Raw genomic sequence first — 27,338 nt, forward strand, 5'->3', positions numbered from 1 at the left:
CGGATGCATCATGGTTTCTATGGCAACTGCTCTAGCCGGGACGGCAAGGAAGTGCAGAGTTGTGGACGTGGCGCAGCGCATCACAGAAACCAGCAACATACACAAAACGCTGTAGGAACTCAGCAGCTCAGGCATCTAAAGAGGGAAAGGAACAGTCTACATTTCGGCTCAAGACCTGCTGAGTTCCTCCAGCATTTTTGTGTGTGATGCTCAAGACTTCCAGCATCTGCAGAATCCCACATCTCTCCTCTCCATGGACTCTGTCTACACTTCTCGCTGCCTCAGTATAGCAGCAGCATGATCAAAGAGCCCTCCCACCCCATTCTCTCTTCTCCCCTCTATCAGGCGGAAGACACCAAAGCCTGAAAGCACATATCAACAGGCTCAAGGACGGCTTCCCCCCACTGTTATGCGTTGAAATAATCTGTATGAACGGTAATGCAACATGAGGTTTTTCACTGTGCCTCTGTACATGTGACAACAATAAACCAACTTGCCAAATTTAGAATTAGACAAACACCACGTGTTGGAAACGCAAAACAAAAACAGCAAATGCTGGAAACATTAAGTAGATTAGGCAGCAGCACTGGAGAAAGAAACAGTCAATTTCAGTTCTACGACCTTGCGTCCGAACACACAAAGAGAGAGATGCATGTGGGTTTCCAGTAGCGGGTGTTGTGAACAACAAATGGAGCGTCCACGGTAGGATAAATTACCATGGCTGAATGAGGCAGTTATCAACATGTTGAGTTGACAAAGGTTCTTTGACCTGAAACGTTAACCCTGTTTCTCCTCTCATAGATGCTGCCTGACCTGATGAGTATTTTCAGCATTCTCCGTTTTCAAGACATCTTTAAATTTTTCAAACCATTAAGCTTCTGGGACCTTGTAATACATTCGAACTGGTAAGGCTGTGGTACCTGTCCAATAAGCCACACTGACAAATGAAGGATAAGACTGACCCAACATGATATGAAAATGAAAAATGTTGGGGGTGGACCAGGCAGCATCTGAGGAGAGAGAAACATCTCAGATGAGGGAATCTTTGTCAGACCTGGGAAAGAAGGAATATGTAAATGGGATTGGTAGACTCAGTTGGGCCGAAGGGCCTGTTTCTGTGCTGTGATTGATGCCTAGGGCATTTCTGACTCTGCTTCATTTCAGAGACGCAGCCAGCGGGAGGAACACCTCACTGCTCGTCTCATCCACTGACGCACACAGGTCTTGCACTCTGGAGGCACCCAGGGGGAACTTACAAAAGGTAGAAATACCCAGGGGAGTTGTAACAGGAATCAGAGTGGCTGGGGCACATTAGAGCTCATTTGACCCATGGTGCCCAGGACAGTCACCATTAGCCTCGCCTTCACTAGTTCCAACCACTCGCCCCCTTCTCTGGAGAATGCCTACATTCGCGATTCCAGCCTCCTGCTGTGTAACAAAGGAGGCCTTCCTTCACGCTACCCTGAACTTCTACATGGATTTTTACTCTGCTGCATCATGCCCCTGAACAGGAAGACATTTGGAAGGAAGCCCATGTGGTCACGGGGGGAACGTGCAAACTCTGTGCAGAGAGACCCCAAGACCAGGATCGAACCTGGGCCATTAGAACCGCGAGGCAGCAGTGCTATCCACTGCCCCACCGTGCAGTCCCCGACTCTCCTAAGAGCAGCCATGGAAATGGGGGAGAGAAAGGCAGCACTCCAAAACACTTACCCACACGGCGGCTGAAACACCAACCTCATCACTAATTGATGTGAAAATTACCAGGATTCCTTAGGACGATTCAACACAGAACGGCCCCTTTTGGCTCACCTCCTCCGCGCCAACCATCAGGCTAATCCCACTTGCCCGCATTAGGCCCGGACCCCTCACAGTAGCGTAGGGGTTGGCGTAATGCTATTATAGCACTAGTGGCCCAGGTTTATTTCTGCCGCTGTTTGTAAGGGGTTTGTACATTCTCTCTGTGACCACACAGGTTTCCTTTGGGTGCTCCAGTTTCCTCCCACAATCCAAAGGCGAAGGGGCCAGAAGGGTAGTTGGTCACATGGGTGTAACTGGGCAGCTCAGGCTCATTGGGCCAGAAACGCCTGTTACCGCACTGCATCTCTAAATGTCCATTCTGTTCAAGTGCCTGCCAAATGCTTCGACCACTTCCACTAGCAGTCCTTTCCTGTTAACCTGCACACTGTGTGTATAAACCTTACCCCTCAGTTCTTCGGGGGGGGGGGGGCGCACATCAGTCTTGGCCTTGCTATTCACAGACAAGGGGCTGTCCTTTAAGATGCACTGTCTGCATGGGGAAAGGGAGGGGCTATCATCAACACCCATCCTCTCCACGTACTGACATTGGAGCAGAGGGCTGCTGCAGTACGTGGCACAGCGTAGGAATTCAGTGGAGAGAATGGCGGTCGCAGAAACTTGCAGGTGCTGGAGCAACGAAATAAAAACAGAACCTGCTGGGATATACTCAGTGGGCCAGGCAGCATCTGGGGAGAGGGGGACAGAGGGGTGGGGAGTGGGGGAGAGGGAGAGAGGGGCATCGGATCGGGGTGGGGAGTGGGGGAGAGGGAGAGAGAGAGGGAGTCGGGGTGGGGAGTGGAAAACACTCAACAGGTCAGGCCACACCTCTGGGGAGAAATAAAGAGAGCTGATGTTTAAGATTGGAGACCATTGGTCAGAACTGATTGGTTTCTGGTAGCAGGGAATATCTCTGCAGATGCTGCCTAATTCCTATTTGCCTGCACTAGGCCTACAGTTACCAGACTTTGCTCAGCAAGAGGTTAAATTAATCAGAAGATACAATTAGTTGAAATATTATGCCAATAAGACAGTCTAGAATTAAATAAAATTCACTGTCCCCTGCAAGAAGAGATTCCTACACATTTCAGTTTAAATGACTGCCTGTCTGCCTGCCTGCCTGCCTAATTCTGCTTCAATGACCTTCCTACACACCTAAGGTCAGATGTAGAGATGTCTGCCGATGACTGCACGATGTTCAGTAGCTTTCGCAAGCTCCTCAAGTGATGAATCAATCCGCAGCCAAATGCAGCAAGTCCCAAACAACGTCCAGCCCTGGGGCTGCTACGTAACAAGTAATGTATGCACCACTCAAACGCTGGTCAATAACGATGTCCAGCTACAGAGATTCCAACCATCGCCTCCTGATATTCAAAGGATTTACCATCACTGAATCCTCCACTATCTATATCCTAGGGGTGGGATGGCCACCGACCAGAAACTGGAGGAGTCAGCTTGGTCCTGATGCAGTGGTCCAAAACATGAACTAAACGTTGACATAGATGCTGCCTGACCTGCTGAGTTCCTCCAGCATTTTGTGCGTGTTGCTCTGGAGTGACCAGCGTGGCTCACCTGCAATTCGCCAAAACTTGTCCACGATCTGCAAGGCTTAAATTGGGAATGTGATGGAACCATCTCCACTTCCCCGGATCTTCAACAACATCAAGTTCAGTGCCATACAGAACACAGCAGTCCACTTGACAGGTACCCCATCCACACCGTTCACTCGCTCCACCACTAATACACAGTGGTAGCAGTGTGCACCATCGACAGGATGCACTGCACCAACCTGCCAACACTTCTTAGGCAGCATCTTCCAAGTTCACTGCCTCTACCAGCTGGGAGCAAAAGCACAACCTCCTGGAGGTTGCCCTCCAAGCCACACGGCACCCTGAATTAGAAACTATAATTGCCATTCCTTCACCATCGCTGGGTCAAAATCTTCTCCTCAACAGTATCGTGGGTGTGCCACACTATGAGGGCTACAGTGATGGGCAATTAAATGCTGGCCAAGCCTGTTTGGTCCACATCCCTTGAATGAATATTTAAAAACCTTCTACTCTATCAGAGCACAGGAGCACGGCAGCTTACTTATACAAGTTCAAACAGGGCTCCATTCCCGAAGACTGCTTGCAACCTGAACGTTCACAAGTCAGAAACATGGCTGCAGACAGGGTTCCCACATGGTGGCCCTGCAGCAGATGGCAAGTCCTTCCTGCTGCTTAATCACATACACAGGCTGAACATGTCGGTGTTCAGGACCCAAACTTAATTAAAAAAAAAGAAAATGCCCCTGCTGGCATGTGCACATGCACACGTACACACAAACACACACAAATATTCTCTCAATTTCTCTGCCAAGGTGCTGGCAATGTGACCAAAGTGAAAGAGAAGATTGGCAGCCCAGGTTGGTTGCTTGTTCACCGAGCATGGAGGTTAGGCGGCAAACATTTCATCACCAGTCGAGGTAACATCCAAGTGAACAAAATAAACGCGAGCACTCGGCAGAAACACACTTAATTATGCACCGATGATGTCACCTCGACTGGTGACGAAACGTTTGCGACCTAGTCTCCAGGCTTGGCGAACAACCCTATAAACAATAATGTGCCCATTGGGAGTGCAGCAACTTGGCAAAATAACTTAAGCCTTTACGACTGGGTTCTGAGGTAATTAAAGCAAAACTGTAATGTTGAGACTTTATAAAGCACTAGTGAGGCCTCACTTTGAGTATTGTGAATAGTTTTGGGCTGTTATAATAGAAAGGATGTGCTGAAACTGGAGAGGGTTCAAAGGAAGTTCACAAAAATTATTCCGGGATTGAACGGCTTGTCATATGAAGAGCGTTTGATGGCTCTAGGCCTGTATTCACTGGAATTCAGAATAATGAGGAGTGACCACATTGAAACTTATCGAATGGTGAAAGATCTTGATAGAGTGAATATGGAGAGGATGTTTCCTATGATGGGAGTGTCCAAGACTAGAGAAGACAGTCTCAAAATAGGGGGACATCCTTTTAGAATGGTGATGAGGAAGAATTTCTTCAGCTAGAGAGTGGTGAATCTGTGGAATTCTTTGCCATAAGCAGCTGTGGAAGCCAAGTGTTTATGGTATATTAAGGCAGAACTTGACAGATTCTTGATGGTCAGGGCACGAAGTGATATGGGGAGAAGGCAGGAGATTGAAGACAAGAGGAAAATTGGATCAGCCTTGATAAAATGGTGGAGCAGACCCTATGAGCCAAATGGCCCAGTTCTGCTCCTGCATCCTATGGTCTTATGGTAATGTTGCAGCTCTATAAAACTCTGATTAGACCACAAGGTGTATCGTGTTCAGTTCTGGTCGCCTCATTATAGGAAGGATGTGGAAGCTTTGGCGAGAGAGAATGCTGTATGGATTAGAGAACATAGAAAGACTGAATAAGCTAGGGCTTTTCTCTTTGGAGTGACAGAGGATGGGATGCAACTTGAGAGAAAAAGATAGATTGGAGAGTCAGTGCCTTTACCCCAGGATGATGGTGGCTGATACCAGAAGACATTCATTGAAGGTGAGTGGAGGAAAATTTAGAGGAGATGTCAGAAGTAGTTGTTTTGTTTTGTACAGAGAGTTGTGGGTGCCTGAAGCTCTCTGCCAGGCCAGTGGTAGAGGTTAAGGCAATTAAGAGACTCTTAGATAGGCACGTATGATTTTTTAAAAATGGAGGGTTATCGGCTGTGAATACTTAGAGGGAAGGACTAGATTGATTATGGAGAAGGCTTGTAGAGATAGGTACAACATTGTGGGCCAAAGGGCCCATATTGTGCGATACCATTCCATGTTCTACGACAGAGAGGGTCACTAATCTATAATCAAGTACATCGCCCTTCCACAAATCTACTGGCATTTGCACCTGAGAGGGGAAAGCATGAATTGCCCTTTCTCTAGGTTACTGTGTGGTCTACCCAGCCGGCTGAACGGTCCAACAGTGCAGGCGGGGTGACGGGATCCCTCCCGGCAGGAGAGGTGCATTCAGCACAAACAGCAGCTGCAGGCAGCCAGTGCAATGGGACTCCACCGAAGCCTAGCAAAGAAAATTAAAGAGATTTTAATTACATTGTAACTGGAAAGACGAGAGATCCTGAAGGGTGTGATGTAGCAGGGGGATGTCTAATCACACAGCCCTCCCCTGCTTTGTAACTTCCCTCTAATTCCAGATTAACTCCACCAAAATCCACCATGGTGTCTACTGCTGAGGAATGCCAGCAGCACCTCCACCACCTTACCCTCCCTCCAGCTCCTCTATCTAAGTCGGTATTTAAAAACCTCCTTTTATCACTTATACTATGTACTGCTACTGCAAAACAACACATTTCACAGCATATGTCAGTGATAATTAACTTGATTGTGATTCTAGCCAAGTTCAGTCGAAAGGCCCACTGCTGAGCTGCTGCTGAGGCCTCTGTTAGTCAGAGTTGACCATGGATATTTTGCCCTAGCTGTCTAGATACGCACGCCAGGGCAGTACGATATGGAGAGCAAGCTGTTGCCCATGTAGCAAGCTCCCCCTCTCCACGCGTCTGCAGAACACAAAGGAGTGGCAGAGACCAACACAGTTTGGAACCAGCAGTGTCACAGGAGTTGCCAGTCAACATTGAACTCAATGTAGGACTGACTTAGGGACTCTGGATTTTTCCTTCACTCCCGAAGCCTTCCCCATGAATGGGTATAGCTACAAGGCAGCAGAGATTTGAGATCAGGGTTTTCCTTCTCCTAGATGAGCTGCCAACCGCAGCTAACGAGCCCCATCTGCCCAAAGTGACTGGTTTTAAGGTGGCAGTAACCCGCCTTTGCCCCTCCTCCTGTCAGTAGAAATGGTTCCGCCGGGCTCAGTAGTTAAGCCACACGGGAAGGCCAGGAGCTGGACTTGGTTGTCAGAGGCTATTTGAGGCGCACGACATTGGGAACATTTAATAAGTAGTCCCACCATCTCCTAACTAAACTGTCTGAAAATCTCCCGTCCCACCTGCCACCTAACTCCCCATCTCACCCCCTCTACAGCTGGACCAGCAACCTGCAATTTTGAGACCGGTCACTCATTAACTTAGGTCCCTCACCACCAGGTTCAGAGTTATTACCCCTACACCCATCAGGCTCCTGAAACAGCACGGATAGCTTCACTCACCACCACTCTGAACCTGTAGGCTCACAACTAATTCCCAGTACTACTGTTTTTTTTATTTGCACTATCATCTTCTTCTGTATATTGGTCATTTCTCATCAATCCTATTGTATTTCTTTATTTGCCTGTAAATGCCTGCAAGAAAATGAACCCCAAGGCAGTATAAGGTGACATTTACGTACTTCAATAATACCTTCACTTTGATTTTGAGACCGAGCAGTGATGGAACAGGCCTGTTCCCGAACAGCTCTGGTTAATCCCTTTGATTGTCATGACCATTGTCAGCTGCTTGGCTGTACCTACACACACCTGTCTTGATTTCCAGCTGCAGATATTGCAATTTCTTTAAATTAAAAACTGGAATTTGATACTCTCAATCTGCCAGTAATCCATGGATTTCCAGGTCCCTTTCGACATCACCACACCTGATAGATATATAGCGTGACAAAACAGTCGCGTGGCTATTACCAGGCACATTCTGCTTTGCACTGGCCCCAGTTTCCAAAGCCGAAGCACCCGCTGCTTTGAGCTGCTAACATCCGGCTCCTCGCGAGCTCGCCCGTCAATGGGAATGCTGTGGGTCTGAACACTGAAGTGCCATTCTGGAATCAGGACGAGGGCTGCATTGGCAGCGATGCGTTCTTTGCGGAGCTGTGAACCCTCTCAGCAGGCAGAGCAAAACAAATCTCTGCCAATGCAACTGCCAACCCTCAACCAGCATCAACAAGAAAGAGAACGAGCGGGTAGCATAACAGAGGAGCTTGGTCAACGCAAACTCACTCTCACACTTCCAAGTTTACAACTGAATGCTAAATACTGTGAGAGCGTGCGCACGCGCAAGTGCACGTATCTTTTCTACCAGCACACAAAGGAATTTAAACTGCACACACAAAAGGTTGTCACCCACTACCCCGTCGGCACGTTAAGTCTATTTCACCATCGTACACAATCACATTTCCTTTCCCGCTTTCTGATGCGGACGGTGTTAACATCGTGGAGCCCGTGTTGATTTTTCTGCATATTTTATAATTGGCTTATTTGCACTGTTTTCACTGAAGAAATTACTCAGAGCGCACATGCTGTTGTCACTGGGCAAAAAAAATTGCACAGCACAAGATTTTTGCGCACACTGGGTCATTACAAGTTAGAGGGAGCATTGCATGTGAGATCCTGAGAAGTGGGATGGAATATCCTTCCCACCCACCTGCTTCTGGTGTGCAACATGAACTGTCAGAGCATTGCAGCACAGATACAGCCCTTCAGCATGAAGAGTCCACACTGACCATAGCGACCACCGTTCTGGTCCCAATTTCCTGCCTTCAGTCCATATCCCTTGTATTGCATCAAATGCTTCTTATAAATGTTAGTACTGTCCCTGCCTCAACCACTTCCTCTGGCAGCTCACTCTATACACCTACTACACGCTACGTAAAAAGGTTGTCCCTCAGATCACTTTTAATCTTACCCCTCTCATCCTAAAGCTGTGTCCTTTGGTTTTGGACTCCCCTACCCTAGGGGAAAGACCATAACCATCCATTTTATTAATGGCCCTCATAATTTCAAACGTTTCTTTATGATCACCCCTCATTCTCCTATTTTCCAAAGCCTGGCTAACCTCCTCCTATAACTCAGGCCCTCTAGTCCTGACAACATCCTCAAATCTTTTCTGAACTCTTTCCAGTTTAACTACTTTCTTTCATCTAACAAGGAGACCAAAACTGCACAGAGTACTCCCAGTGCGGCCTCATCAACCATACGTGCAACTGCAACATAATGTCCCAGCTCCTACAATCTGTGCCCTGACGGTCTTAGTCATAGTCGTACTTTATTGATCCCGAGGGAAATTGGTTTTCGTTACAGTAGCACCAACCAAGAATAGAGTATAAATATAGCAATATAAAACCATAAATAATTAAACAGTAATGTGTAAGTTATGCCAGAAAGTAAGTCCAGGACCAGCCTATTGGCTCAGGGTGTCTGACCCTCCAAGGGAGGAGTTGTAAAGTTTGATGGCCACAGGCAGGAATGACTTCCTATGACGCTCTGTGTTGCATCTCGGAGGAATGAGTCTCTGGCTGAATGTACTCCTGTGCCCACCCAGTACATTATGTAGTGGATGGGAGACATTGTCCAAGATGGCATGCAACTTGGACAGCATCCTCTTTTCAGACACCACCGTGAGAGAGTCCAGTTCCATCCCTACAACATCACTGGCCTTACGAATAAGTTTGTTGATTCTGTTGATGTCTGCTACCCTCAGCCTGCTGCCCCAGCACACAACAGCAAACATGATAGCACTGGCCACCACAGACTCGTAGAACATCCTCAGCATCGTCCGGTAGATGTTAAAGGACCTCAGTCTCCTCAGGAAATAGAGACGGCTCTGACCCTTCTTGTAGACAGCCTCAGTGTTCTTTGACCAGTCCAGTTTATTGTCAATTCATATCCCCAGGTATTTGTAATCCTCCACCATGTCCACACTGACTGTGTGTCAGTGTGGTAAATGCTTGTTTCACCGCCCTCAATGTGGTCCTACTTACAATGAACTTTGCAGCTTGCACTCCTAGGTCCCTCGTCAAGGAAACCACTCAACCTACCAACCCACGGGTTAGGTTGTGGGAGGAAACCAGCGCATACGAAGAGAAACCCATATGGTCACAGGGAGAAGGTGCAAACCCAACACACAGACAGCGTCAGGCTCAGCCACGATTCACTGAGGTTGGGAGTCAGTGTGCTGCCCATGAGTGGCCTGAGTTAATATAAATAAGACCGTAAATTTTACCGATTTCATTGTGGGGATAAAGACCTCATTCACTGATACTGCAAGGCAGCAGTGGAGATGAATCACAACAAAGCCTCCAGCCAAAGAACAGGCAACTGAAGGGTGCTCACAGTTTCTGCCCCAAGGGTTCTTTTGGTAGGCTAGCTCTTTTAACCTGAAGGCAGAGTGAAGATATAGACCACCACAGGAAAACGGGAGCAGCTTTTGGCCACTCAGCTCCTCAAGCCTGTCCCATTCTCCCATCCTTTCATCTTCTGTGCCAGTTCCCCAAAGCCTCAATTCCTCGATCCTTCAAAGACGTATCTACCACCTCCTTAAATCCACCCTTAGGGGTAGAGAATTCCTATGATCCACCACCAATCACTAAGGTCTAACTGATGGACAAGGCAGGTTTAAAGAACTCAGCAGCCTCCTGTGAGGGCAAATTCGGCATCCTTGCTTCCCTGTCTGAAGTAACCACAGAAAAGTGAAGATAATAAAGCATGTTGAAATCATGGGGAGGAGCGGTGATGATTTATATTCCAATTATATCTGAACTCAAAGAACACACCACTATAAAGATACAAATTTTGAGCACCAATGGCAAACCACTGCTGTCACTTGCCTCGTACGCGGTTCCCCACAACGTCAGAGAGGTGTGGAGAGAAATCATCCGCTAACCGGAGAAGCTCCGGATGCGACGTACCTTTCCTTTTCCTTGGCTCAAAAAGGAGTCACTGGAAGCCTAAGAGATGTTGATGAAGATGTGGGGAGCCATTTATTGTTTGAAAAAAAATTTGTTTTGCTGGAAATCATTCACTGCAAGCCCCACTTACATTCAGATCTGCGCAGTGTGCAGCTCAGCCAGACACAATCCATCACCTGCATTTTGCTGCTAATAGGATTAGACTTGGGGAGTGGGGGGGGAGGGGAGAACAGCGCATTAGCTAATAAGGCAACAAATCTCAATCTCCCTTGAATCTCTGCCCAACTTCATTCCATTAATTTCTTCCATAAGGATTATCTTGGCTCAAATAAGATTGGAAAACTTTCATTTAAAAAAAAACAAAAGTTTAAAAGCAGGCATTCAGTTGAAAACCTATTAACTTAGATGGCCACTGGTGCTTAAGAGTTTTGGTTACAGATTATTCAGGTCAATCTTCCAATGGAACTATTCCCTGCCGCACTCCAAGTTCAGCCTCCAGACACCGGCTATGGGGAGATGCTCTACAGTACAACTGCAAATTCCTCCCTTATTTATTATTAAGTTTCAATGCTCAAATTAAATTTATTATCAAAGTGCACATAATGTCGCCATATACTACCTTGAGATTCACTTTCTTTCAATAGAATCAATGACTGACAAGCAACCAATGTGCAAATGAAGACAAACTGCAAATAAATAACACTGAGAACATGTATTGTAGATTCCTTGAAAGGGAGTCCATAGGTTGTGGAATCAATTCAGTGTTGAGTGAAGTTTTCTTCACTGCTTTAGGAGCCTGATGGTTGAAGGGTAATTCTGCAACTGTTAGGAGTTTGTACGTTCTCACTGTGACCACGTGGGTTTCCTTCAGATGCTGCCATTTCCTCCCACAGTCCAAAGATGTACAGATTAATAGGTTAATGAGGCTATTGGGTGTAACTGAGTAGTGTGGGCTCATTGGGCCCAAAGAGCCTGTTACTGTCATGAATCTCTTAGAAGTAAATAACATCATAAATTAGCAAGTTATTTGTTATGTTTCCCCTCTCGCTGTGAAATGGAGACGTCTCTTTTTCCCTTATTAGGGAGAGAGAGAGAGAGAGAGAGAGAGAGCCTGTGCTGTGTTAAATACCAGGTGAATGAGTAGTCTTTGGGGTACTGCAAATCCGTGTCTTTGCTGCTGCTTTGCTGCACGCTTGAGTGCTCGGTAGCGGGTGCCGATGCTCCTTTTTGCGCATGGGTAGGGGGTATTGTTGCTTTGTTGCCGCTTACGCTTGGGACTGGAGAGCTGGAGGGGGGGCTTTGGGATATTTCAGGATGTGTATTATATACATTTCTTTGACATTAAATGTACCTTTGAAACCTTAAATAAAAGTACAGAACCAATGTGAATGTCATTCCAATAGGAGTTATCTTTTCTACATCATAAATTCTTAGTTGGATACCTGCAGGTTTTAGTTCAGTATCTTTGAAATGCCTTCCAAACTCATTTTTTGGAATGGCCAAAACAACTGAAACAGTGTCCAATTCCATTTTAATTAATTTGCTGTTTACCTCTGGTGTAAGCCATATTGTTAGTTCATTGTTAATTTTCACATTGTAAATCTCAAGCCTTCTCAGTCCTGTGTCACTCTCAAAATTATCAGATTTTTCATCAACAACATGTGGATTCATGCTCTTTTTGAAACAGCAACTTGACTTTTAAGATTTTTCTTTTCCTTGTGCAGGTCATTTATTTTTGTCTACCTGACATGCTCTTTGTAGATGTCCTATTTTATTGCATTTTCAGCAAATTTCACCTTTAAATCTGCATTGGTCTGGTGTGTGTGAGCCACTGCCACAATGATAACACAAGTTGCTTTGGCCAGACTAGTTTTTGTTTGAACATTAAAATTTTTATTCATGCTTCATTCCTGACTGCAACTCAATAGCATCTCTGTCTGCAGTTTCTATTGATACAACTATCTCAACTGCTCTTTTAAATGTAAATTGTGCTTCAGATAGCAGCCATTTTTGAATGCTTTCTTGTAAGTTTCCACAAACTAAACAATCTCTCAGTGCACCATTGATGACGTTACTGAACAGACAATGCTCGGACAACTTCTTCAATTCAGCCGCATATGCTGAAATTGGCTCCCCTTTCTTTTGATTCCCCTTATGAAACCTAAAGCATTCTGCAATCAAAAATAGCTTTGGTTTTAAATGCTCCTGCATTGTTTTCATGATATCAGCAAAGCTCATTTCAGCTGGTTAGGTTGGAGCACTCACACTTTAGGTAAACTGTAAGCCTTTAAACCCAATGCACTCAGCAAAAATGGCACTTGTTTCTCATGGGATATTCATTTGCTTTAAAATACTGTTCAATTAACTCAGTATATATATTCTAGATATCTAGTGCAATCGATCATGTCTATCTTTCCAATGTAGCCAGCCATTTCTGCTCTTTTTTCAAAATGATGTTTATCACCCAGTTAATGAACCCATGAATTCTTTCATGTTCTATCCTTTTTTTAAAATTCGATCATCTTTCCTTTTGCAAAGAAAACATGCTGCTCCAAAGGAAAAAAAAACAAGCTATGTTTTTTTAGCTCAACTGTTTCTCACTTTTTTTTTTAAACTTTAACTTCTCACTGTGCTTCAACATGTAGTAGTCAACTCGGGATTGTTTTAAAAATACTTCGCCATCACTGTAATGTTTTGTAACTCCAAAATATAAAAACTAATTGAAAGGAAAACAAGGGAGCCAATAGATGCAGGTGTCAGTTCATCTTTTACTTTAAGCGAGGTACAGACTTATTGCGTGGTAGCTTCATGACGTCACCAATATATTTTTTACATATAACCTGTAATGAGTTACTTAAATGAACAAGAATGCTTATTCAAAGAATAGTACCCAAATATTAAATTCATAATACTTTCCCATATAATAACATCCAGGTGACCACTTAGAAGGACAGTCTTCCTATCAACCTCTCTGATACAGATCATCAGCCATCTGACAACAAAATAGGTTGCTGCAATTGAAAGCTGTCAACAGCTTCTAAATGCCCACAAAGCACGCTATTTGCAAACGGTGCAAACCTGCAGGCAGTGGTTCAGTTCCCACCACTGTCTGTAAGGAATTTGTCGAGTGTCCCTGTGATCGTGAGAGTTTCCTCTGACTGCTGCGGTTTCCTCCCACATTTCAAAGACCTACGGGCTAGTAAGGGTTAGTCCTTGTGGGCACGTTGTGTTGGTGCTGGACACAAGGTTGCACTCGCAGGCTGCCTCCAGCACACATTCGGATTGTGTTGGTCGCTGATGGAAACTGTGCATTTCACTGTACGCTTCAGTGTTTTGATGTATATGTGACAAATAAAGTTAATCTTTAATCTCTTGCTCTTTTCCCGTACCTTTCATAGTCATCAATATTGGGTGGTGAAGAAGATGCTCTCAAGCAAAAGGGCAGTTTCAATACCAGGCAGAGAGCGTGGGCATTTGGCATTGACAGACCAACTCACCCCCACCACCACCAGATCGTGCTCCCTGTTTTCATATTGGATTGTGGGCCCTGGGAAGAATCAGGCTTCACCGCCCAAAGCTGTGAAGAATGGGAATCCAGAAGTCCATTCATCCCACAACCCCTCTTCTGCCCTCATACCCTCCACTATGGGTTGTTCAGGTACACCGTGACAGGGGCTAATGGCCAATCCCAGTGCAAGAGCCACCCACACACTGTTGAGCAGATGACATCCAAGAGCATTGAGCGAGTTGGGCTGAGGTTATCCGGACCCTCCACGTCACGGGGGTTATCACTGCTTTTGGAGATCTGCACAGATTTGGAATCATTTATCATGTGTACCTTAAAACATACAGTGAACTGCAATGCCAACACAGCACACCCACAAAGTTTCACAAAACAACAAATGCTGCAACAAGAAAACAAGACGCCAACAGCAAAACAAGCCCCTTTTTCGTTCCTCTCACCCACCCAAATAAACCACTTCTGGGTCTCCAAACCTTGTCCCCAAGTTCTCAGAATTGGCAGACATCAGGTCTCCAACTTCCAACTTCTCCCCAGGATGCCAATCATGGGTTTGACCTCCCGGCTTCACTTCTGTACTCTGCCCCAGGTAACCTGAGCTCTCATGACTCCTTCAGACCTCTACGTGTGGTCTTTGATCTTCAGGCTTTGAATTCCACACTTCGTCAGGTTTGACTTTCGGGCCTCTCCTTCCGGACTTGCACAAACCTCTGACCCCTGTAACCTGTGGGAGTCTACAGCCCTCGTGACTCCCACCCACACGCACTTCCACTCCGGGACTCACCGGCTTCCGACCTGGGGATCGTTGGTCTTAGTGCCTGTGACACGAGTGATAGAGCAGCATTCTACAGGTGGTAGAGTCCAAGCCTGTGCTGCTTTAGACGTAGGAGATTAAGGGCAAACTATTGAAGCACTTGGAAGTATCCGGCATGGTCAGGTGACAAAGGAAGAAACTCTTCCAATGTGGAAAATCCAAACCAAGCCAATGTAACTCCCAAACCAAGAGTCAGATAATTCATAACTGATGTCAAGAAGCATCCTCTTCATTCAATGGGAAGCTGTGATTCCTTCAAGGTACTAGGTCAAATAAAACTCTGAGCCCAACTTGCTGGGTGGAAATGGGTGGCTGATGGCTGGCACTGACTCTTGCTGGTTAAGGGTACAGAAGTAATTTGGAACTAAAGTTGATAGGAAACATTTACCTACCGATATACTATGAGGCATAGATAAACACAGGGCAGAAAATACCCCTCAGCCCATCAAGTCCTCACTGACCATCAACCATACACTTGCCATGTGGATTACCCGATGCCCATGCACCTACGATGCTGCACCTGTGCACACCTGTAGACATAACAGTCAACTTGTCTTTGACTTTGACACTGACGAATTCCAACCCAGCTCAGGACAAAAGGAACACCAGTCCCAACAGGTAAATCAAGGCCCAACACCTCTGCTGACAGGTTTCCTCCAAGCAGCACGTTGTCCAATAGAAATGCATAAACACAAGAGATTCTGCAGATGCTGGAAATCCAGAGCAACACACATAAAATGCTGGAGGAACTCAGTGGGTCAGGCAGCTTCCATGGAACTGAATAAACAGTCAATACTTTGGCGGAGAACCCTCACCAGGACTGGAAAGGACGGGGGAGGGTGCCAGAATAAAAGGGTGGAGGAGTAATTCAAGTAACTACCCAAGATGCTCAGTGCAATATTATGTAATTTCCATCAGGAATTGCTGCTCACCACCAGTGAGCCCAAGGTTACAGCTTTTAACTGAACCTGCCGCCCCTGTGCTCACCGCAAGGACACAGCCTATTCTTTTTCATCAGAAAGTAAATCCTCCCCTTTGCCTGCCAGCAAGCACAAATTAAGTCTAGCTGCAAATGTGAGCACCGAAATCTAAAGAGCCAATCAGAGGGCTTATTGTTCAGAGCCACATCTGGATTGCCAGTGATCCACATGTGGTTAACATATGGAGCACCACTGGTCTACAGATGTTACTTGACCTGTTGTGTGCCTCAGAGCATTCTGCTTTTAAACAACAGTAAATGCTTTCGTTCACACTCATCGCTGGGCACGCAATCAACATTATCCTTGTAAAGGCTTTGTCTTGCCTGTAAACCTCGCTCACAGACCACAGGCAAAATGGCAGTGCTGGAAAAGGATTAAATTCCTCCTAACATGAAACCTCGGACAGATCTCAAACGGAGCTGGTTCAAATCCCAGCGTCCAATACTCCATACTTTCATTCCCTCCTGTCTGATAGTTTAACAAATCGCGTTAACTGCTCAAAATACACGGTGAAAGAAATTAAGTCCAAATATGGCAAAGGTTTCGTTTGCCAGCTTCCGCACAGTCCAATTTTCTTGCCAAAGCCTCTCACATTGGTCTCATACTGAGCCAAGCGGTATCATGGAAATCAGGTGCCTCCCTCACTGGGTGGTGGGTTTATGTCCAACACAGTACTGAGAGAATGCAGCACTGCAGTGGGGCGGGGGGGGGGGGTTCATTTGAGAAACAGCAAGCTGTCCTATGTAAGGACAATGAAAGGGGTTCGCCTCAATGCCCAATATTGCTATCTCCAGACTATCTCTGAACTCATGGGACAAAGTAGCTGCCATATTAGAAAGATTCCACTTCCACTACTTTTCTCACATTACGGCCTATAACATTCCTTCTGTATTCACCAGTACCCTCCACTTCTCTACTGTCACCTCCCACAATCCACAAGGGAGTGCTGCACAAACTCTGAAATACGAAGGTTAGGCTGGCCACAGGGACAGCCAGCTTATCACAACACACGGTGAAGCTATTTCGGGCCACCGACACGTCTCCAGCAGGTGACAGGTTGAGCTCGAGCCGCACCTCTCCACCAGACTGTGGAGCTGGCTTCCTCACCCACTTCCAGATCCAAGACTTCCGAGAGGGCAAGGAGCCTTCAGCCAATGCTGGGGAGTGTACACACTTCTTGCAATAACTTAGCCTCACTCTAACTTAATATTTTATTTTTGCAAGTTTTATTTAGAGATAAAACAGGCCTATCTGGCCCCACACACTCACGCACTCCCCAATTACACCCACGTGGCCAATTAACCTACGAGCCTATACGTCTTTGGAACATGGGAGGAAACAGAAGCCTCTGGAGGAAACCCATACAGTCATGGGGAGAAGGTACAAACTCTTCACAGACAGCTGTGCAACTGAACACGCGTGGCTGGTCCTGAAATAGTCTTACAGTAACCACTACGCCGCTGTGCCGTCACTGAAAAGCAACGATTCGTCTTCCACCGAAGTGGACTGAATGCAGATCCAAGTCCACAGCCAATCCACCGGCTATAATGTACCCAGGCTGGGTTGGCTGCTCTTTCTTGCTTACTACAGCTTGGGAGGCCCTTCGGCCCACTGGGTCCATGCCAGTTTCCCTGCCACACTCCCAGCATACGTCCATCAGCTCCCCCTTCATCCTTCTGCCGCGCACCTGCACACTCGAGGCAGCTTATGGTGGCCGACTAGCTTACCGGCACGTCTTTGGAGTGAGGGGGGAAACTGGTTCAGCCAGAAGAAGCTCATGTCGCCACAAGGAAGTGGCACTGGAGGTTGGGATTGAACCTGTGTTACTGGAGTGGTGAGGTGGCAGTATCAGTCCAGTTTTATTTCTGACAACTCAGCGGCCTCATATTGTAAATTACTGTGGCAATTCCCATCAGTAAGCTTGGGCACCATTCTGCTGCAAGTTTCTAAGTCAATAAACACGACTCTGTTCTCTGTGAGAGACTCAGAGGGACAGAGTAACTGAGAAAGAAAGGCAGAGGAGTTGCATGCGATACTGCAAGGTAGTGGATCTGTATTGTATCAATTGTCTATCCCACTGAACAGAGTGGGACTGAGTTTCTGAAACACACAGCAGTTTCACCCAGCATCCAAGGGTATGCTTGCACCCTTAAGCCAGAAGAGAGGCAAACATATTATAAGAGCTGAGTGTTCCCCTGGCGCTGTCCTGCAATTCAACATCACGTCTGATCTCTCATTTTCGTTCTTCTGCCCAATTCCCATAGCTTTCCATTCCTCCAGAACCTAACAGTACACAGATCCCTGATTTAATTCCACACTCCAGAGAATTCCAAAGGTTCATGATCTTGAATAGAGAAAATTGTCATCTCCAGCCTTTGTTTCTAATCTCCTGACACTCTTTGTCCAGCTATCCCCAGCAGTACCACAGAGTCCATAACCAGTATCACTGGGATCTCTTATTTCTCTAAACTCTGAAATAAATTTGCCCAATGTACTCATCCTCTTCTGGCAAGACAATACCTCATTCTGGAAATCAGTCTAGTGAAACTTTAGTCAAAGGCCAAGTCAAAAATCGAGTTTATTGTCATAGGCACAAATATATCTACAAACGTGCCAAGAAAAACTTACTTGCAGCATCATATAAGCAGCAGTCCCAAGAAAAGCAAACAATAAATTATACTCTCAAAAGTAACTATATATTCTTCCCTGGGTAAGGATATTTGTAACACAAAAACAAACACACACACACACACACAATGCTGGAGGAACTCAAGTAGCATCTACAGAAAGGAATAAACAATTGACTCTTTAGTCCAAGACCCTTCATCGGGACTGGAAAGAAAGAGGGAAAATGTCAGAATAAGTTGTTGGGGGCATGAGGGAGTCCTGATGAAGGATCCCAGCCCAAAACATTGACTGCTTATACATTTCCATACATGCTGCCTGACCTGCTGTGTTCCTCCGGCATTGTGTGCTTTGCTGTGGATTTCCAGCATCTGCAGAATCTCTTGTGTTGTTCGTACGTGTTAAGTTCACAATACTGCATGTGAGCCATTACCAACTCCACGTATAGATACATTAAAACATTACTTTTATTATTCAAAGCGCTTTGGAATAGAAGCCTCTTTAACATTTCCTTCTCTACTGATTTCATTGCCCATAAACCAGCATTCTATAATTGGCAAACAAGTCTATCAAGGTCTCTCTGAATGCTGTCATCTCCTGGTCTCACATTCTCCCTTTCCCACTAAAAAGCGGCTGACTTCAGGGTAAATGTATTTCATCTACCACAATCTTGCCCGATCACTAAACCCATCTGTCAGCCTGCAGTCTCTGCACACAAAGCACTCTCTCCTCACAGTTTACCTCCCACCTAGATCAGCACCGGCAGCAAACCTGGGTAATTATAATCAGTCCTTCATCCAAATCACTGCACGGGGGTACACACAGCCCAGATCGTCATATCATTCCTCGAAGCCTGTATTACAGACTGCTAAAAATAATTCCACAATCCCTGCTCTCTTTTTAATATGCTAACCAATCCTTGGTCATAGCTAATATATTACTTGCTACAGTACAAGCCCTAACTTGAAGTAGCAACCTCACTTTAGCGTCCAATGTTTCGTTTGAAAAGCATTCCCTCCACTGTCCGTGTGCGTCGGTGGGAGGTAGGGTGGTAGGAAAGGGGCTCATTTTGCCATTGTTGTCTAGTTGCCTGTTGTACTCCATGTCGTTCTGGCAAGCACTGCGGGCATGGCATATTGGCACCAGAATGTGTGGTGACTCTTGCGGGCTGCCCCCAGCATATCCTTGGATTGTGTTGGTTGTTAAACGCAAACGACACATTTCACTGCAGGTCTAAATTCAACTCGTGATAAATTAATCTGAATTCTTCCCTGTCAACTCCAATTTGTTTGCAACCTCGGGGAGAGGTGTTTTGTAAATGGGTCTGACTCTATTGTTGCATGGTGATATGGCAGTGACTTGTTACTACATGGTCCTGCACTGACTCTCTTCACGACACATTCAAATGGTGTCCACCCATTCAGTCACTTCAAATGCACAGAATCATTATAACACTGATGGACAGCTAGCAGATCAAAACACTAACAATGAATTTACCATCTACACTAACTTCCAAATATGGCCAGCATGGTTTGCTACCTGCTGATTTCCTCCACACTTTCCCAGTTCCAGGTACCTCATTCATTCTAGACTCTTAAATCACCCATCATCTGGATTACTTCATGACCAGTACGCCTAAAAAACTGGATTGGGGAAACATTTGCCACAGGGCAGAAGGGAGACCGCATCCTCAGTACAGCGCACAACTCGACTCTCCAAATTTAAGAAGATACTTGCACCAGAGGTACTGCAGAGAAGGATCACACACACACACACTCATGCACTCTGCTGGAGGAGTTCAATGGGTCAGGCAGCATTTATAGAAGGGAATAAACAGTCGATGTTGTGGGCCGAGACCCTTCATCTGGACTGCAAAGGAAAGAGGCGGAAACCAGAATAAGATGGTGGGGGAAGGGAAGGAGTACAAGCTGGCAGGTGGGAAGTGAAGCCAAGTGAGGTGGGGTGAAGATGGGTAGGTGGGGTGGGCAGATGAAGTAAGAGGCTGGGAGCCCATAGCTGGAAAGGGCAATGGGTTAGTAGGAGATGAGAGTGGACCATGGGAGAAAGGGAAATCAGAGGAAGGTGGTGGCCAGATGAGGAAAAGAGAAGGAGGAAGAGGGGAGCTGGAATGGAAACAGGGAGGAGGGTGAGAGGGAGAAATTACCAGGTTAGAGAAATGTAGAGATGATTCACTATGTTCAGGATAAAGGGATTACTGGATGGAGAGAGATTAAACAGGCTGGCCTGTGCTTACTGGAGTTCAGGAGAACGAGAGGCAACCTTACTGAAACATGCTAGGTCCTGAGGTGGTGAGAGGATGTTTCTAAGAGAAATTAGGGTATCCAGAACAGAAGGACTTAGTTTCAAAATAGCAGCTTACCCATTGCAAAGGGAGATGAGAAGGAACATCTGCTGTCACTAGACGATGAATCTTTGTAAGTTACTTTCCCAGAGAGCTGTGGAGGTGAAGTTTGTTTGCTTGTTTTGAGATACAGCTCAGAACAACCCCTTCCAGCCCAATCATCCGCACTGCCCAGCAACCCACCGATTTAACCCTGGCCTAATCACAGGACAACTTACAATGGCCAATTAACCTATAAAACAGCACACCTCTGGGCTGAGGAAGGAAACCGGAGCACCCAGAGGAAACCCATGCGATCATGGGGGCGAGTGTACAAACTCCTTACAGACAGAGCGGAACTGAACTCCCAACCCCAAGCAGAAAGCGCAAGACGCGAACCGCTATGCTACCGTGGCGGCCCAGCTGTAGAGAGATGCGTCACAGAAACAGGCCCTTCAGCCTGCTGAATCCATGCTGACCTTCACCCACCCGTTGATGACTCCGCTTTCTCAGATTCTCACATTGCCACGAGCACAGGAGGCAATTCACAGCAGCCAATTAACCTAGCAAACCGGCACGTCCCTGGGATGTCAGGATGCAGGACTACAGGGCCTGGAGGAAGCCGGGGGCGGGGGGGGGGGGGGTGGAGTGGAGTGAAAGAAGGGCAGTGGAGCAGTTTGTTTAACGCTATTATAGAACCAGTGATCATCGATCGGGGGTTCAATTCTCGCTACCGTCTGTACATTTTCCCTGTGACTGCAAGGATTTCCTCCCACACTCCAGAGAAGCGCTGTAGCATTAGTAAACATGGTCATGCTATGTTGGCACTGGGAGCGAGGTGCCCACCATAATCCTCGCTGATTTGATTTGACACGCGCCACGTATTTCACCGTCTGGTTCGATGTACCCGTGAGAAACAAAACTGATCTTTAAAACAGGGAATGGGAACACACCACACAGAGCAAACCGAAGGCCAGGACTGAACCTGGGCCTCTGGTGCTGACAGGCAGCGATTCTACCAGCTGTGCCACTGCATACGGAAGGTGCCCGAGGCAGACTAACAGACATTTGAAGCAGAGGGGAGTCATGGGGTTTGGGAAGGGTGCCGGAAAGTGGTGCTGACTCCCACGACTGGGACAGGTCAGATCCCACTGACAGGTGCCCCAAGTCTTGGGACCAACCAGCTAACTCCTGATCCCAAATCTTGTTCTTACATTAAACTTCCAGGTTTAGTTTTAATCTCATGCCTGAAAAGGGCCTATCACGTGTTCTAGAGGTGACCGTGCCCGTATCTGGCAGTCTGTTTTGTGTCACAGTTCACTCTGCCATTTCCTCTCCGGTTTCACGTGCCTGGCAATGTCATCAGTGTGCACAGTGCTTACTGTAAACTGACCAACTGAACCCAAACCAGAAGGCCTTTATCCACAAACTTCGATTCCAACTCCCAGTCCAGCAAGGGTCAACTCTTGCAGGAGGCTGTGAATTGTCTGTGACATGAAGTGGTCCCACGATTGGGAAGCCTCGGCCCCCAGTTCTGAGGGGTCATTCTGCGTTTGTGTTTCTTTCATTTGGGGGCCTGGGTAAAGATGGCAGGGCTAGCATTCATTGCCAGTCCATAGCCTTGCCTTGGAGCTCTACGGTCCTTCTGGTGAGACAGATACAGGACGAAGGAGCACCGATGCGTTTCCGTGTCAGGACAGCGGGTGATTAGGAGGGGAGCCCGCGAGTGGTGGCACCACCACCCACCTACTACTCGGATCTTTGTGCTGGCAGGTGGAATAACACAGTACATTCTGAACACATTCACATTTGTTGATCGCGCATGTACCAACAGCGCCACGGTAGCATAGCGGCTAACGCGACTCCATTACAGCTTGGGACGTCGGAGTTCAGAGTTCAGTTCCCGTGTCCTCTGCAAGAATCTTTGTATGTTCTTCCCCTGTGCGTGTGGGTTTCCTCCGGTTAACCCCTACAGTACAAAGATTCACGGGTTGCTAGGTTAACTGCTAAATTGTCCTGTGATTAAGAGGGTTGCTAGGCAGCGTGGTGCGGCTGGAAGGGTTTTTTCTGCGCTGTACCTCTAAACATAATCAACAAACACAGTGAAGTGCATCCCTTGCGCTAACAACCAATACACCCAAAGGAGCAGGCCCCAAGTGTCGCCAACAGAGCACGCTCACACTGCTTGGCAGGACAACAAGCAACCAAACAACTAAACAAGCCCCTTTCCTCCCTCCCACCCAACCAACCACACACACACACACACACACACACACACACACACACACTCCTCCAACTCCAGGATAGGCCACCTTGCTGGCTTTTGAACGCAGAGACGAGGCCTAGATTCCAGACATCCTTTGTCACCTGTCACTGGTCTTCGAGTGTAGAGTGGAGGCCTGGATCTCAGATGTCCTTCACCACCCAGTCACCTTGCCGGACTGAACATGGAGCAGAGGCCTATACTCTGGTCTGACATCTTAATTCCTCCATATCCATATCCTTAAACCCTAACCTGATGCTTAGCTCCCTTCTCTGTCCCCAAGATCATTCCCATGAATTTGAAAAACGTCCAAGCCCAGCGCCATCTTGTTACACAGTTAAGTCTGATTTATACTTCTGCATCAAATCTACGCTGTAGGGTGGCGTGCACCTCCCCAAAAAAGTAACTCACGCGTTGCTGCGACGCAGACTGCAACAACGGTGATTGGTCTGCTTGGTAGCATCGCATTTCCTCCTACGCATTTCCCGTTGCTTTTCTCCGCCATGTCCGTACACTGATGCGAAATAAATGGTTGGAGACGATGAACCGAATCGTCAAGTCTACCTGCCGACATCCAAAAATATTTGAAATGCATTTCCTCGTCCATGTTTCTCACAAAGAAACTCAACACAGTGGCATAGAAACCCCACCGCCAACTAGCCTTTTGGCAGTGAATTGCAGAGCAACGCAGACACAACTACGCATGCTCGCTACGGGGCAGAGCTAAGCAGAAGTACAAATCAGGCTTTACTCCTCCATCCCGCAGATGGATCACATTGCTGGAACTAGGTGCTGCTGGTGGAGCGAATGAGCACTTTGGGGTGGGGCTCCTTCGGCACCATCCACAATACAGGGTGCAGTCAGCATGCTCCATACTCTGGGAAATCTAGGTATCCATCTCTCCTACCCAGTTTTGCTTTGAAGGCCAATCCCCACCTCATCCTTCCTCATATCTGTGGCTGCCTCATGACCCACAAACAGGCAGCTCACGTTCTATCATACTCCATAGGCAGGAAAGCACATCCAGTGCTCACCTAAATACAGGATGTCCCCTCTTACAGCCACAACTTTCCAGATGTCGGACTTTTATATTCTGGTGACTGTGATTTGTCGTCAATGCCGTGTGCAATCCAGCCCGCCAAGCAACATGGAGCCAACGCCCAATCAACACCCCTTCACTCACTGCCATTCGTTAGGTACCAGCGTCCAAGGGCACAGCCTCACCTTCACTCTTCCCGTCCCTTCCACAGAAGTGCGGAAGCCCTTACATCTGTATGGAACAGGAACAGCAGTAGGCCATTCAGCCCCTCGAGCATGCTCTAACATTCAACAGGAAAAGGGCAGATCCAATCTTCCGCAGATTCCCGCATCCTCTCAGAACCTTCAATTCCCTCAATTGATCCTGTGTCTCCTGTGCAAATAATAGTGTTCCATTTTCTCAGTACCTCTGTGAATAGCAACACCCCCAAACATTCACAGCATTGCAAACACCTTCCATTTGAAACTCTTGGCCCAAACCATCATCTGTTCATTCGCCTCCCTAGACACTGCCTGACCTGCTGAGTTCCTCCAGCATTTGGAAAGTTGCTCTGGATTTCCCAGCATCTGCAGAATCTCTGGTGTTTTCTTCCATTAACCTTTACATTCCAACGATGCCAGATTGGCCCACTTTACTCCGTATGGTATTGAAGAGGATGAATACATTTGGCAGCTTGTAAACTTGCCACCATTTTATCTCCTGGATATTCTGACATCACCCCTAAATACTTACTGAATGAATTCTCGAGGGACCCTTTCCCCAGCCAAGTTACCCACCAGAGAGAGAAAGGGAGAAAGATAGAACGTGAGAAATTGAGTGAATCAGAGAGCAGAGAGCAGGCACAAAATCAACAAGGTCTTTGGCACACAACTGTGAATTGAAAGCTCCAGGGCAGAGGAATAAAGTGAGCTCATTGTTCTTGTCACATCTAATATCGGACAGGCCAGTAGTGCCCTATAGTAACCGCAGCTCGGCAGGGCGCAGGCAGTTCAGAGTCAACCCGGCAACCAGTTTGGCACTGGATCCCAGATCAGAGCACAGAATGATTAGGGACAGGAATCCAAGAACCCGTCACAGGGGCAGTGCTGCAGTTTATCCACCGTACCCTGCCCAACTGAAACCAGGTGGTCCAGGAGAGGGGCCTCCTCACCTGTCGGGTGCCAGGTACTGAATGTCCGTGGGAGTTGGTGGGGCTGGTGTCTGAGGCTGCACTGAGGCCCCATAGGACCTCAGGTCCCGGACCACTGGAGACCAATTCAGTGCAAAGGAACGGCAAACCTGAAACAAAATAAATGGCCACAAACTCTCTGAAGGTCAGGCAGCGGCCCAGGAGAAAGAAGCACAGTCAGTGTTTCCAGTGAAGGGTCAATGAGCTGACACATTGAGTCTTGCTCTCTCCACACAGACGCTGCCTGGCCAGTCAAGTATTCCAAGCATTGGAACTGGAGACTAGCTGGTATGATCAATTCCCATATTGATCAATAGCTCTGTTTCCAAGGAAACTTAGGTAGACTGGATCTTTGTTCATCCTCTCCCTGCATAAACACCAGGCAACAGCGCTGGTAGAGATGGGGTTGTCACTGCATAATACTGGGGTGGAACTGGGACTGGTGCTGCATAACACTGGGGTACAGTACTGGTGGGGTCATCATCACCATCATGTGCCATACTCTGCCAGAGCCCCAGCGACTACTTTCTTCCACTGCGGTCTGTCGGCAGTCAAACCTCTTGCATCTCTGGCGGTGAGGCTGGTCCACTTCTTGATGTTGTTGATCCAGGTTGTCCTCTGTCTGCCTCGGGAGCGGCTTCCTTCTGCTCTGCCTTCAAGCACAGTGTGTTCCAGTGTGTCATCAGTTCTTGAGATGTGTCCAAAATAGCCAAGTTTCCTTTGGATAATGGTTTCCAGAAGAATTGGTTTCGTACCAATCTTTTCTAGGATGAAATTGTTGGATCTCCTTTCAATGTTTGATACCCTGAGGATCCGTCTGTACGTCCACATCTCAAATGCTGTCAACTTCTTTCCATCAGCTGCTTTCAGGGTCCATGTTTCACAGCCGTATAGGGTTACTGGCCAGACGAGGCTCTTGAGGAGGCGTGTCTTGGTGTCCGTGCTCACAGATCTGTCTTTCCAGATGTTCCAGAGTTTGGTAGTGCTTGTGCATGCCATTGCTAGCCTTCGCCTTATTCCCTTGCTGCATTCGTTTGTGTCATTTAGTTCTGCACCAAGGTATATAAAGGAGGACACTTGTTCAGTCATTTCCGATGTAGATGTCAGCTTGAATTGCAGTTTTGCTTATCACCATAACTTTGGTCTTTTTGCCATTTATCAGCAATCCAAATTCAGCAGAGACTTTTGCACCATTATTGAGTAGCACTTGTACATCTTATTCTGTTGTGGCTAGCAGGGCGATGTCATCTGCGTATCTCAATTTACTGATGGTTCTTCCTCCTATTTTAATGTCAGTGTTGTCTGGAATTGCCAGTCTCATGATCATCCCAGTGTAGATGTTAAAAAGGTGTGGAGAAAGGATACTGGTGAGGAAGGTCACTGTATCACACTGGGGTACAGTACTGGTGGGGATGGGTAGGTCACTGCACACACTGGAGTACAGTACTGGTGGAGATGGGTAGGTCACTGCACACACTGGGTACAGTACTAGTGGAGATGGGTAGGTCACTGCACACACTGGAGTACAGCGCTGGCGGGGATGGGTAGGTCCCTGCACACACTGGGTACAGTACTAGTGGAGATGGGTAGGTCACTGCACACACTGGAGTACAGCGCTGGCGGGGATGGGTAGGTCCCTGCACACACTGGGTACAGTACTGGTGGAGATGGGTAGGTCACTGCACACACTGGGTACAGCACTGGCAGGGATGGGTAGGTCACTGCACACACTGGGTACAGTACTGGTGGAGATGGGTAGGTCACTGCACACACTGGGTACAGTACTGGTGGGGATGGGTAGGTCACTGCACACACTGGGGTACAGTACTGGCAGAGATGGGTAGGTCACTGCACACACTGGGTACAGTACTAGTGGAGGTGGGTAGGTCACTGCACACACTGGGTACAGTACTAGTGGAGATGGGTAGGTCACTGCACACACTGGGTACAGTACTAGTGGAGATGGGTAGGTCACTGCACACACTGGGTACAGTACTAGTGGAGATGGGTAGGTCACTGCACACACTGGGTACAGTACTAGTGGAGATGGGTAGGTCACTGCACACACTGGGTACAGTACTGGCGGAGATGGGTTGGTCACTGCACACTGGGCACAGTACTGGTGGGGATGGATAGGTCACTTCACACACTGGGTACAGTACTGGT

At 47.2% G+C, this 27,338-nt stretch overlaps 1 protein-coding gene across 1 annotated transcript in view; it reads right to left on the reverse strand.

Annotated features, from left to right (window-relative positions):
• klf7b (Kruppel like factor 7b) overlaps positions 1 to 27,338 on the reverse strand; it is a 71,976-nt gene that overhangs the window by 15,727 nt on the left and 28,911 nt on the right. The gene's annotated exons all lie outside the window — the stretch shown is intronic.

This window comes from Mobula birostris, chromosome 6 (assembly GCF_030028105.1).
Source record: "Mobula birostris isolate sMobBir1 chromosome 6, sMobBir1.hap1, whole genome shotgun sequence".
NCBI lineage: Eukaryota > Metazoa > Chordata > Chondrichthyes > Myliobatiformes > Myliobatidae > Mobula > Mobula birostris.